Raw genomic sequence first — 13,922 nt, forward strand, 5'->3', positions numbered from 1 at the left:
CCCTAACTATCCTTCACATACTCTTGCTTAAGTATGGAAAATTTAGAGGGATGTATGGGAACACAACTTGTGTGGACTGGCTGACAATGAAATTAGTTAAGGTAAAGCTGACTTTGTGCACAATCCAAATGATCTTGCTGCTTCAGTCTCTCTAACACTGTGGCATTTCCCTTTCTTATACACTCACTACATCCACCTTTCCTCTGTCCCAGACTTTATACCAGGAGCTTCTGTCTGCTAGTAAGAAGTTAGGAGAGGAATGGACCAGCAAGTGCTGGGGGACAGTCCTTAGAAAGCGTGGAGCAAACTCATCATAAGACGCATTTATGCCAAGCTCAGGGTGCTGGATTTACTTGAAAGATGAAAGCAATCCCACGGGAGGGTAAACAGTGCTAGAAGTCAGCAGGAAAATAGCTAAATACGGTTTCACTACAGAAAACAATATTCCATAATTATTATGCAACAGCTAGATGAATAAATATTTATGTGTCGGAAAAGTTGTGGCAGCCTTCTGAGAAGCTTTCCGCTATATGTGAAGAAATTACCCTTTTTATTCGTTATTTCTCCTTTTTTCCATTCGGTAGATGGAACTACCGAACAAAGACCACCCCCTGGCTCATTTAACTTCAAAGCCTGCTTCAATTAAACCCTCTACGTGTGCGGCCAGCGTTCGTACTACCGAACGCCACGTGGCTGAGAAAACGGCGGCCATCTTTTTTCAGACGAGTGTCTGGAACTAAAATCAGACACTCGACTTCCCGAACACCGGTCTTAAACACACGAATGCTGGATCTATATGTACCGATTAGCTAGAAGAGCACTATTCGGTACGGTTGTGCATACGAATGAGGGGAACAATCGCTGCTAGGAGCCAGGGGAATCCATTCAGTACTTTCATTCGTTTTTCTCCTTTTACTGAATTGACCAGCAAAACCACCCAAACTTGTGGAACTATTTTGGTCAGCCCACCCACGGAGGACTTTCATAGTTTTTGAGAACCCCTGAACCGATCTGGGTGAAATTTGAATATGTTGGTCACCCAGATCGGGGCTATCAGGGGACATATTATTTGTGGGGATACCTCATGTATAAAGGGGTGTTACAGATATTGGGGGAAATTGTGATTTTTCTACCTAGAGATAATCAAGTTATTACTTTATCAGACTTGATTATCTCCAGGGCTAGGGGAGGGAATTGTATGTTTGTGCTGGGTGTGTTTTATGATTTTACTGTACGTGATTGGTTATACTTTGTCCCTCCCTGTGGGATATCCCCTTGCATGGGGACTTGCATAAAAGCCTGTGTGTGTTACTTAAAGCCAGTTCATTTTGTACCCTTCTTCTTGACTTTGGCTGATGTTTGGGGATTCGTATGCTTTACTAAGGGAATTATCTTGTAAAGCTATTTGTATTTCATATGGATTTCGTCTACTTCAACAACCAAACGGAGAGCTATATATACTAGGCTCTGGCGGTTCGGGAGGAAACTACCGAAGGAGGTTTAAATACACTTGGTTTCCTTACACTATAGTCTCTCACAATGAGCCATATGCTCCAACAGAAAAAAAATCTAGAAAGAAAAAGCACAATAGTATAGTATCATTTAGTCGATAAACCCCCAACAAAGAGATTTGCATTCACAAGGTGTAGATAAAAACAGGCATATCAGGGTGCCTGCCTGGCAGTATTGGAGGCCAATATTGCTCTCTCTCGTAGAGTCCTGGACTCCTCTACATTCAGCTGAAAGCTTCAGTGCAATCATATAAGCAAATTAAAAAGAAAATGTATTTAATATTAAAGCAAACAGGTCCTAATCGTTTGGTCCACATGTGCAGACTTCCTCAGTGACTAACAACAAAATGAAACACAGTAAACACATTTTAAACAGCAGCATGAATCCTTTTTTTTTTTTTTTTTTAATTCTGTATTTATAGTTTGTTCCAGGTTGTCACATTGCACATTGTAAATAAAAGCATGACACAGACTGCGTAAACCAGACAAATAAAACAATGAATGTACTGCTTTGCTAGTAGTTGAAAAACTGGAACAAGAGTTTTTATATATTAATAGTAATAATATGAATGTTAAATGGGTTGAGTAAATGCTGTGAACTCCTCCTGAATGTCATGGGGATTGTGTAATGGAGCAGTCCACACATAAAGTATGGAGAGGGCTAGGCCCAGTATAAGAGATTGTAAACTAGTAGTGGCCGCAAAGTATTCTCTCAGAAAACACTAGGTTAGTAAAGCAAAATAGTTAACCCAATGCAAATGATAATAAAAGTATGAACAAACCATATGATGTGGTTCCAGTTTTACTATGAGCAGTATCTGTTTGTATTAGTGCTCAATATCCTCTGAGCTCCACGGGTGGGGTGGTTAGTGTAAATTAAAGCCGAAAAATGTCAGCATAGTGTAATGAAAGAAATTGAGGTATAAAATGAAACATAACAAGCACTATAAAATAAAAGTAATAGGTAAAACAAAACTATTCAGCTGTGGGAAATTTTAAACTGCGCTATGTGCGGTAGCCTGGGTTGTTTATAGCCCAAAAAAGAGAGTCACAATTGTTTCAGTCAGTGCCCACAGGGGAGCGAAGCACAAATGGGACAATATTCCGCATGTCCCAGCAGTGGGGGTAGAAGCCCTGATCCATGAGTCCTAGGCCTCAGGCGAGTTAAGTCCGTATATTGCTTCCCCTTTGACGGCAATGAGGGTATGAAATGGTTCCCATTTGTACAGAATTCTGATGTCTCAGACTTTGCAGATGGAGCACCTCCATTCCAGTGCCATCTTAACAACATTATGGGCCCCCGGGCAAAGCAGTGCACTGGGCCCCTGCCTACACAACCACTTAAATTATCGATAAAATGAAGCTTATATTTATTGATGCCTCCAACAAATGCAATACATTCATACAATCCAAACACACAGACTGCTGAATACACACACACACACAGAGACTGCTGAATACAGACACACGGACTGCTGAATACACACACAAAATGCAGAATACACACAGGCTGCTGTATACACACACATGCTGCTGAATATATACACTAAGACTGCTGAATGCATACACAGAGACCTGCTGAGTACACACAGACTGCTAAATGCATACACAGACTGCTTAATGCACACAAACAGACTGCTGAATACATACACAGACTGCTAAATACATGCACATAGACTTCTGAATATATGCACATACTGCTGAATACAAACACATACTGCTTAATAACCACACACACAGACTGCTGAACACACACACAGACCTCAGAACACAAACACACAGACTGCTGAACACACAGACAGACAGCAGTGAGGGGTGCAGTGTGTGTGTGTGTGTGTGAGGGGTGCAGTGTTTGTGTGTGTGAGGGGTGCAGTGTTTGTGTGTATGAGGGGTGCTGTGTGTATGTGTCTGTGTGTGGTGCTGTGGGTTTGTGAGGGGTGCTGTGTGTATGTGAGGGGTGCTGTGTGTGAGGCGTGCAATGTGTATGTGTGTGTGTGAGGCATGTTGTGTGTATGTGAGTGGTGCAGTGTGTGTGCACACGATTTGCTGCGTGTGAATGGCAATGTGTGTATGAGAGATGCTGTATGTGTGTGAGGGATGCTGTATGTGTATGTGAAGGGTACAATATGTGTGTGAGAGGTGCAGGATGTTTGTGTGAGAGGTGCTGTGTGTGTTTGTGAGAGGTGTTATGTGTGTTTGAGGGGTGCTGTGTGTATGTGAGGGATGCTGTGTGTCTGTGTGAGGGGTGCTGTGTGTATGTGAGGGGTGCTGTGTGTGTGTGGGGGAGGAATGCATAAAGACTTTTGCTATTTTTATTTAAAATACATTTTTATTAAATGCTTCATGTCCCTTCTTACCTTTGGTGAATGAGGGGGGAGGGAGGGGGAACACAACCAGCCCTGGTGATCTACAGCCTGCAGCTCCTTGGGCTTCAGGCTGTCTTCACTGCTCCCGTGAGCAGAATGCTGTGTTGGAGCATTGCCATGGCAACGCGCGGCAACGCTCATACCAGCATGCTTGCGGGAGGAACTGCCTCCCAGCTCCTTACTTCCTTCCGCCTTCCCTGGCACTTTGGGCCAGTGAGGAAGATCTTGCCCGAGAGGGTCCAAACCAAGCAAGCAGGATCTCCCCTGTCGGCCTGGGCACATGGGCAATGGTGTTGGACCCCTATGCCTGTGGGGCCCCCGGGCAACTGCCCAGCATGCCCATGCAGAAAGACAGCCCTGCTCCATTCTAGTGTGGTGGAATCTCGGTAAAAATAAATTTAGTAGGCCGAGATTACCACGTGGCATGTGTACGTGCATATACTGGTGTATCGGTCGGTTGGTTGCACGTGGCAAAGATACGATCAGTAGTGTACGGAGCATGTGCGAGAATACCGGATGTAGTATTCCCCTCCTCCATTGTGCTGGACAAGCCATGCGGTCAAGCAGGAAGTTAGTTCTTGTTCGTTTTGATTGGTTATGAGAATGTGCGGGTGGAGCTTAATATGGGAGGAGTTATGTGCCTATATAAGGAGCCTGCACTATTGTCCGGGGCTCAGAACTTGTTGTATTTTGGTGACACTAGTCCCTCTGAGTCCCGATCGGTGAACCGAATAAAGAATCTCCTCCTTCCTGAAGAAACCTGTGTCCATCTCTCTGTGCTTGGCTTCCGTCAGTTTCTCCGGTATGATTTGGTGCATTGGCCGGGAAGCTCATCGTTCAACGGTAGTTGAGAAGCAGAGGCGTGAGATGGTCTATCTTTGCCCACGTTCTCTACGACTGCACCCCTGAACTTCTGCGTGGACCTCCCTTCGTCTCGGCGCCACTGGTCTGTTGTCCAGGAGATCATCGGCCTCTACGTAGTAAGTGCTGGGGTGTCCCCGTCGATGAGTGTGAACTCAGGTTCAGGAACGAGGAGGTAAGACGACCGCTGTTTTAGACGGCGGACCCACTAGGGGTATACCGATTGTGCGGGAAGGAGCGAAGGCGCACCGCTCAATTGAACGCTCTTTAGTAAGACCGTTTAATTTGGTTTGGAGTCAGGCGGGGTTCTGTGTAAATAGCCCTAGCCGGACACCGGTGTCTTGTCTAGACTAGCGTTCTAGGGTGTACATTTTGTTCGCTAGGTCGGAGGGACCGGGAGACTAAGCGGCGTCTGTGTAAATTCGGTCTGCTAGCTCTCAACCTATCTTGGCTAAGTGGGAAGGCGTGTAAATTTGGAACCCACTAGACTTTTGATAGAGTAGATAGAGTAAGAGGGTTCTGTTGTAAATTCCGCCCTCTAGTTCGCTATATGTGGTGCTTGGGCAGTGTGGCTAACCAAAACGGATGTAGATAGTTTTAGGTAGTCCATCAAGGTACTGGCCAATAGATTAGTTGGGATTTTATATGTGTTAAAGATTGTTTAGTAACGTGCATATCTTGTTAGATAGCGTGAGCTCTGCCGCCTAGCGAGAGTGTTAATAGTGTGTAGCTGTATTATAGTGCACGGTATCATAACCCTATATATTTACTGACATTGAATACTAATAATTGTCGTCTATTGCATGTCTAACACCATAACCACTATTAATTGTACTGTGACCTTAAATTGTACTTTGACCTATGCTAACCGTACTGTAACTGCTGTTTGTAAAGACGATGTTACTAGGGTATGTTATAGACGGGTAATTCATATATAGGGAATTATAGCGTGGGTGACTGTATAGTTTCGCCAAAGGGCATAGTATCTATTATTTAGTGACTGGTGTAACAGCTGTGTGTGTACGGGAATTCCCTGAGTGTTTTTATTGTGTACGTTTCACTTGGTAACTGTACCACGTGGTGCTGTTGCCGAGGGAACGGGTGTGACCGTTGAATAGAGTGCGTGCAGAGGTGGCTCTAGACTTTATGAGGCCTTAGGCGAAACGCAAACATGAGGCCCCACTAACAAAAAAGTGTCACATATACACATTGATGCACTGTCTACCTGTGTATGTGCCTGAGAGTGTGTCTGACAGAGAGTATCCTTGTGTGTGCAAATGTATGTCTCTGTGAGCATGTTTGCGTTTTTGTCTGAGACCCTATGTGTATGGGGTAGCTGATGGTAAGAGGGAGCAGGGGTGTGATGGTGAAAGAGAGCGGGGGGTTGATGGTAATGTGAGAGGGAGCGGGGTGTGATGGTAATGTGAGAGGGAGCGGGGGGTGATGGTAATGTGAGAGGGAGCGGGGGGTGATGGTAATGTGAGAGGGAGCGGGGGGGTGATGGTAATGTGAGAGGGAGCGGGGGGTGATGGTAATGTGAGAAGGAGCGGGGGGTGATGGTAATGTGAGAGGGAGCGGGGGGTGATGGTAATGTGAGAGGGAGCGGGGGGGTGATGGTAATGTGAGAGGGAGCGGGGGGTGATGGTAATGTGAGAGGGAGTGGGGGGTGATGGTAATGTGAGAGGAAGCGGGGGGTGATGGTAATGTGAGAGGGAGCGGGGGTGATGGTAATTTGAGAGTGAGGGGGTTAATGTGAGAGTGAGGGGGTTAATGTGAGAGTGAGGGGGGTTAATGTGAGAGTGAGGGGGGTTAATGTGAGAGTGAGAGGGGGTAATGTGAGAGTGAGAGGGGGTAATGTGAGAGTGAGAGGGGGGTAATGTGAGAGTGAGAGGGGGGTAATGTGAGAGTGAGAGGGGGTAATGTGAGAGTGAGAGGGGGTAATGTGAGAGTGAGTAATGTGAGAGTGAGAGGGGGGTAATGTGAGTGTGGGGGGCTAATGTGAGAGTGGGGGGCTAATGTGAGAGTGGGGGGCTAATGTGAGAGTGGGGGGGTAATGTGAGAGTGAGAGGGGGTAATGTGAGAGTGAGAGGGGGTAATGTGAGAGTGAGAGGGGGTAATGTGAGAGTGAGAGGGGGTGATGGTGAGTGGGGGGAGGCTGAGGGTGGTGACGGAGGGTTATGCTGAGGGTGGTGATGCTGAGGGTGGTGGGGGTAATGCTGAGGGTGGTGAGGGGTGATGCTGAGGGTGGTGATGCTGAGGGGGTGATGCTGAGGGGGGTAAGGGGGGTGATGCTGAGGGTGGTGGGGGGAGTGATGCTGAGGGTGGTGATGTTGAGGGTGGTGGTGGGGGGGTGAAGCTGATGGTGGTGGTGGGTGTAGCTGAGGGTGGTGGGGGTGATGGTGGGGAGGGGTGATGGTGGGGAGGGGTGAGGCTGAGGGTGGTGATGGTGGGTGATGGTGGTGGGGTGAGGCTGAGGGTGGTGGGGGGTGATGGTGATGGTGGGGAGGGGTGATGGTGGTGGGGGTGAGGCTGAGGGGGTGATGCTGAGGGGGGTGAGGCTGAGGGGGGTGAGGGGGGTGATGCTGAGGGTGGTGGGGGAGTGATGCTGAGGGTGGTGATGTTGAGGGGTGATGCTGAGGGTGGTGGGAGGTGAGGCTAAGGGTGGTGGGGGTTATGGGGGATGGTGAGGCTGAGGGTGGTGGGGGGTGAGGCTGAGGGTGAAAGGGTAATGGTGAGGGTGGTGGGGGTGAGGCTGAGGGTGGGGAGGGGTGATGGTGGGGGTGAAGCTGAGGGTGGTGGGGGGTGATGGTGGCGGTGGTGGGGGTGTAGCTGAGGGTGGTGGGGGTGTAGCTGAGGGTGGTGGGGGGTGTAGCTGAGGGTTGTGGGGAGGGGTGATGGTGAGGGTGAGGGTGGTGGGGGGTGATGGTGGTGGGTGGTGAGGCTGAGGGTGGTGATGGTGGGTGATGGTGGTGGGGGTGAGGCTGAGGGTGGTGGGGGGGTGATGGTGAGGGTGGGGAGGGGTGATGGTGGTGGGGGTGAGGCTGAGGGTGGTGGGGGTGATGGTGGTGGGGGGTGAAGATGAAGGTGGTGGGGGGTGATGGTGGTGGTGGGGGGTGAGGCTGAGGGTGGTGGGGGGTCAGGCTGAGGGTGGTGGGGGTGAGGCTGAGGGTGGTGGGGGTGATGGTGGTGGGGGTGAAGCTGAAGGTGGTGAGGGGTGATGGTGGGGGGTTGAGGCTTAGGGTGGTGGGGGGTGATGGTGGTCGGGGGTGAGCCTGAGTGTGGTGGGGGATGATGGGGAGGGAGAGCCTACCTTTCCCTGGTGGTCCAGTGGGCTCCCTGGTGGTCCGGTGGCCACTGCTCCCAGTCTGCAGCTCCGCAGAGCTGCAGACCGTGTAATCTCGCGAGATTTCAGAGCGTTGCCGTGGTAACCCGCGGCAACGCTCTGATTGGCCAATTCTCGCGAGTCACATGGTCTGCAGCTCTGCACACTGCGGAGCTGCAGACCAGTGTCTGCGGTGGCCGGCCTGGCAGCCAGGAGGGGCCTCGCACCCGGCGGCATACCGGGCAAGCCGCCGGGCCCCCTCCTGGTGTCAGGTCCTCGGTCAGTGACCGAGGACCTGACACACTCTGCCAACAGGCGGTTTAGGCGGCCGCGAGGCCCCAGCTAGCGCAAGGCCTTAGGCAGCCGCCTAAACTGCGTAATTAGAGAGCCGCCTCTGAGTGCGTGTATAGTATTCGTTGGAAACGACGCTCCATTGCTAAGTATGGGCGCGTCGGACTCGACGATTTTGGATCCCTTAGGATGTATGTTAAAGAATTTTAAAAAGGGATTTACAAAATGTGATTTTGGGGTTAAAATGTCTTCTGTACGTTTGATTACATTATGCACTAGGCAATGGCCTACTTTGGTTGCCGCATGGCCGCCACGTGGCAGTTTAGATCCAAATCTGGTACAGCGTGTACACGTGGCTGTATCAGGTAGGCCTGAACTTTACGGACAGTTTCCATACATTGATTGTTGGAGGCAGGCCGTAAACGACTCGCCAAGATGGATCCGAATATGCCACGAGGAGCAATGTCGCCTCATGGTGGCCAGGACTCGTTTGTCCACTAGGGCCATGGTTACGCCCATTTTGGACACGCCCCCTGAGTCCGAAATCCTTATGCCTCCCCCTTACTCCTCCTCAGGAAGAGGAAGAGGAAGTGATACAGGAGCACTACACCCCTTTCCACGTTGTCCCCATCTACTTCCTCCTCAAGTTCAGAATCCATCCCCCTCATTGCTAAACCTCCCCTTCCGGTACCAACCCCCGTTAAAACCACATATCCTGATTTGGCGCCATATCAAGCTTCCGGTCAGGCTTCCTCTAGCCCGGCCCGGAATATTTTATTCACCGGCCTTCCCCACAATAAAGCTTCCACATCCCCATGCCTTACTACCCCTCGACTGGAACCCCTAACTGACGCACCCCTATACTAACCCGACAACTGACTGGTACCCTAAAACCTAGACATTATCAAATGCCACTTCGTTTGACTCCCGGCGCAACATACCTTAATGATGAAGGTCAAATGGTACATGCTGACTCAGTCTTCGTATACGTCCCGTTCACAACTACCGATCTCTTAAATTGGAAAACCCATAATTCCTCGTACACTGACAAACCACAAGCCATGACCGACCTGTTCACCTCAATAGTCCAGACGCATAATCCTACTTGGGCTGATTGCCATCAATTACTAATGACATTGTTTAACAACGAGGAGAGGACTAGGATAAACCAAGCTGCCATTAAAGCGCACGACTCAGTCGGAGTGACGAGGATAATCATAGGTAATCATATTTCCCAGACCCTAATTTGGCATTCACAGTATGAGTGTAAAGGTGATGTGTCTAGGTGTAGATACCTAAGTATAGAGTATAGTGTATGCCATTTAGGAGTAGGAGAACCTAAGTGCTTCAATCCGGAGTATCAACCCCGTACAATTTGGTTGACCCTCAGGAATGGAGATCCTCAGGGGACCCTAATAAATAAAACTGTGTTAGAAACCGTACATTCTTGGGGTGTTCTGCTATTTGATGCATGTAAAGCGATATCAAGTGGTAGAAAGCCGTGGAATGTATGTGGGGATCTTAGGTGGGAGAGAACGTATGGGTCTAACGATAAATATATTTGTCCCAGTAGTAAAAACAAGTATGTAAGTCCTAGATGCCCAGATAGGGAATATAATTATTGCCCATATTGGTCTTGTGTGGGGTGGGCAACTTGGGGACAGACAGCAGACCAGGATATGATTGTTACTAAGTTGCCTACTAAACCATACTGTAAGTCTATGGAATGTAACCCAGTCCATATTCTTATAAATAATCCTGACCAATTCCTAGACAGATATGGTAACTTATTGGGACGGGTTATATGGGACGGGTTTGGACCCTGGGACAATATTGTTTATAGGGATAGAGACCGATACTGTAACATCCCAAACTCATCAGGTATTCCATTCTTTTTATGAAGAGATGAGTGTAGATAATAAGATCCCCCATAACGCTAAAAACCTGTTCAGAGATTTAGCTGAGAGTATTGCTGGTAGTCTTAATGTAACCAACTGCTATGTGTGTGGAGGTACTAACATGGGAGACCAATGGCCTTGGGAAGCAAAGGAGGTAATGTCCGGTTCTGAGGCAGTTGAACAATTAATATCTACACAAGCCGATTATTAGATGAGTGTTAGAGGTAAATCTGAGTGGAGATTAAAAACCTCCATCATAGGTTATGTTTGCATAGCAAGGAAAGGAATGGTGTTTAATACTTCTGTAGGAGAACTAACTTGTCTAGGGCAAAAAGCTTATGATGATGATACAAAGAATACAACTTGGTGGTCGGCTTCAAATGTCTCAGAACCATCTAACCCGTTTGCAAGATATGCCAATTTAAAGGACGTATGGTTTGATTTATCTATCACATCTAGTTGGAAAGCCCCAGTAAATTTGTTCTGGATCTGTGGTAAGAAGAGTTAAAGTGTATGATGTGAATCATAGGAAGAAAAGGGGACCCATAGAGATAGGCGCCTGGGAAGATGATGAATGGCCTCCCCAGCGTATTATAGACTATTATGGGCCAGCCACTTGGGCAGAGGATGGTACTTTCGGGTATAGGACCCCAATATATATGCTCAACCGCATTATAAGGTTACAGGCAGTGGTTGAGATAATTACTAATGAGACCTCACAAGCGCTCAATCTTCTAGCAAAGCATAATACCAGGATGAGGACAGCAGTGTACCAAAATAGATTAGCCTTGGATTACCTATTGGCAGTAGAGGGAGGTGTATGTGGGAAGTTTAACCTGAGCAATTGCTGTCTTCAAATAGATGATGAAGGGCAAGCAATAGCTGAGCTTACTAGCCATATGGTTAAACTAGCGCATGTGCCTACTCAGGTATGGAAAGGGTATAATCCAAGTAGTTGGTTTGGTAACTGGTATGAGCAGTTTGGAGGGCTTAAGGCATTGGTAGGCGGAGTCATACTGATTTTAATGTTGTGTCTACTCCTGCCATGTCTTATTCCTTTAGTAGTTAGGTCTGTGCAGAGCCTGATAGAAAATATAGCAGAGAGGAAGGCGGCTGCACAGATAATGGCCATATATAAATATGAGGCTCTAAATCAGGGAGAACCAATGCAGGAATGTTGAGGGATTCACATCATAGAAAAGTCTGGTCTGGTTCATGGTAACCTGAGGTATATGCAAACCAAGGTTAAGTGATGCCTCCGTAATTGTGAAATATCAGAGGCATCAAAGGGGGGAATGTGGTGGAATCTCGGTAAAAATAAATTTAGCAGGCCGAGATTACCACGTGGCATGTGTACGTGCATATACTGGTGTATCGGTCGGTTGGTTGCACGTGGCAAAGATACGATCAGTAGTGTACGGAGCATGTGCGAGAATACCGGATGTATATTCCCCTCCTCCATTGTGCTGGACAAGCCATGCGGTCAAGCAGGAAGTTAGTTCTTGTTCGTTTTGATTGGTTATGAGAATGTGCGGGTGGAGCTTAATATGGGAGGAGTTATGTGCCTATATAAGGAGCCTGCACTATTGTCCGGGGCTCAGAACTTGTTGTATTTTGGTGACACTAGTCCCTCTGAGTCCCGATCGGTGAACCGAATAAAGAATCTCCTCCTTCCTGAAGAAACCTGTGTCCATCTCTCTGTGCTTGGCTTCCGTCAGTTTCTCCGGTATCACTAGCATAGCTCTGCAAAGGTCTTGCAGGAAGGTGAGAGGGTTTTATCAAATTTGAAGGGGACCTTGAACTTGAGGCCTCCAGGACCGCCGGTTTGTCCCAGAACGATTGGTAAGCGAAGCAAGACATTGCGGGAGGCTGTTGCCGTGTCCGGATGGGCTTCAGGAGCCTGTAAACACCTTCTATCAGCACATTCATAGTTTTCCGGGGAGGCAAGGTTGTTCTTTCGCTGCATCCACAAGGTGTTACAAGAGGGAGGAAACATCTTCCTCTGTTGCTTTCACTCTGTCAGTCTCCATAAGAAGATATGTATGTTGACCATCAGGTCCATAATATTACCTTTGGTGGCTGGCGCCTCCCTGTTCTCAAGCTGTCACAGGTCATCACGGTGATCAGCCCTCGGTATAGCATCTGGAGTGTCCATTAGTTCCTTCATCTTGGCCTAGGCTTTACCTGAAACAGGCATCAAATGTTCCAGCTACCCCAGCCAGATAGTGTTTTGAGTTTCTCCAACTTTTTCTCCATGGTGTCCCACGTATCAGGGGCACAGATGGTGTTGAATTGCTGGTGAAATCGGCTGTTTAATATGCTATGGCACCGGAGGTCTTCAACCATGTGGCTATTCTCAGCGCTGATCAAGCCAGGTCCCCCTTAGCATGAAACCTTTTAATCCCCCAAAAATATCCATCTTCCCTCTTCTACTGGCCATTTAGGACTGTGTCCATTCAGGTGCCTCTCAATTAATCTCTTCATGGAGAGTCTTCTGAGTACTGACAAATTGTAGTGGCAATGTCATGATATTGGGATGTACTCAAGAAATCCAACAACTTTTCACCCCTCCAAATAGACTCTCCTCCCAAAAAAGAAAGAGAGATAAGGAAAGTAGGACGTTTCCATAGAAAAAGAGAAGGAAAATTGTATTTTTAATTTAATGGATATACCTTTAACCAATAAAGAATTAGAACTGATAAACAAAGATTTTACATTTGTTCTTCATCAAAATGTAAATAAATGTAATTTATTTAACCCCTTCAGGACCGGTCTGTTTTTGCAATGTTGTACGTTAAGGACCAGGGCTCTTTTAACACTTTTGTGGTGTTTGTGTTTAGCTGTAATTTTCCTCTCTCTCATTTACTGTTCCCATACAAGTTATATAATGTTTTTTTCAGGACAAAAAGGGCTTTCTTTACATACCATTATTTGTATCATGTCATATAATTTACTTTAAAAAAAATAAAATAAAATATGGTGAAAAATTGAAAAAACATGTTTTTTAACTTTTTCTTGAAAAATCTTTTACTTACCTACGAAAGCTAATGAAACAAACTGCTAAATAGATTCAAAATTCTGTCCTGAGGTTAAAAAACACCCAGTGTTTACGTGCAGTTTTCGCTTTTTTTTTTGCAAGTTATAGGGCTTTAAGTACAAATAGGAAATTGCTGTTTCAAAATATATATTTTTAAAATGTATCAATAGTGACACTGTAACACTATTATCTGTCAACATTCTCTGAATCACACCCCACATGTACATATTATTTTAAAGTAGACAACCCAGGGTATTCAATATGGGGTATGACGAGTCTTTTTTAGTAGCCACTTAGTCACAAACACTGGCCAAAGTTAGTGTTCATATTTGTTTGTGTGTGAAAAAAGTGAAAAACTAAATTGAAAGCTAATTTTGGCCAGTGTTTGTGACTAAGTGGCTACTAAAAAAGACTGGACATTTGCAATACCTTGGGTTGTCTTCTTTTGCAAATGGTATGCCATCATGGGGGTAATTCTCATTCCTGGGCTACCATACGCTCTCAAAGGCAACGTAATCAACCTGGCAATTTACACTGTAAAAATATTTGACCCTTTAACTTTCAAAAACGCTATAAAACCTGTACTGTTATACTTGGGAGACTTTACTGAACACAAATATTAGTGTTTCAAAACAG

Source organism: Pelobates fuscus, chromosome 12 (assembly GCF_036172605.1).
Source record: "Pelobates fuscus isolate aPelFus1 chromosome 12, aPelFus1.pri, whole genome shotgun sequence".
Taxonomy (NCBI): Eukaryota; Metazoa; Chordata; class Amphibia; order Anura; family Pelobatidae; genus Pelobates; species Pelobates fuscus.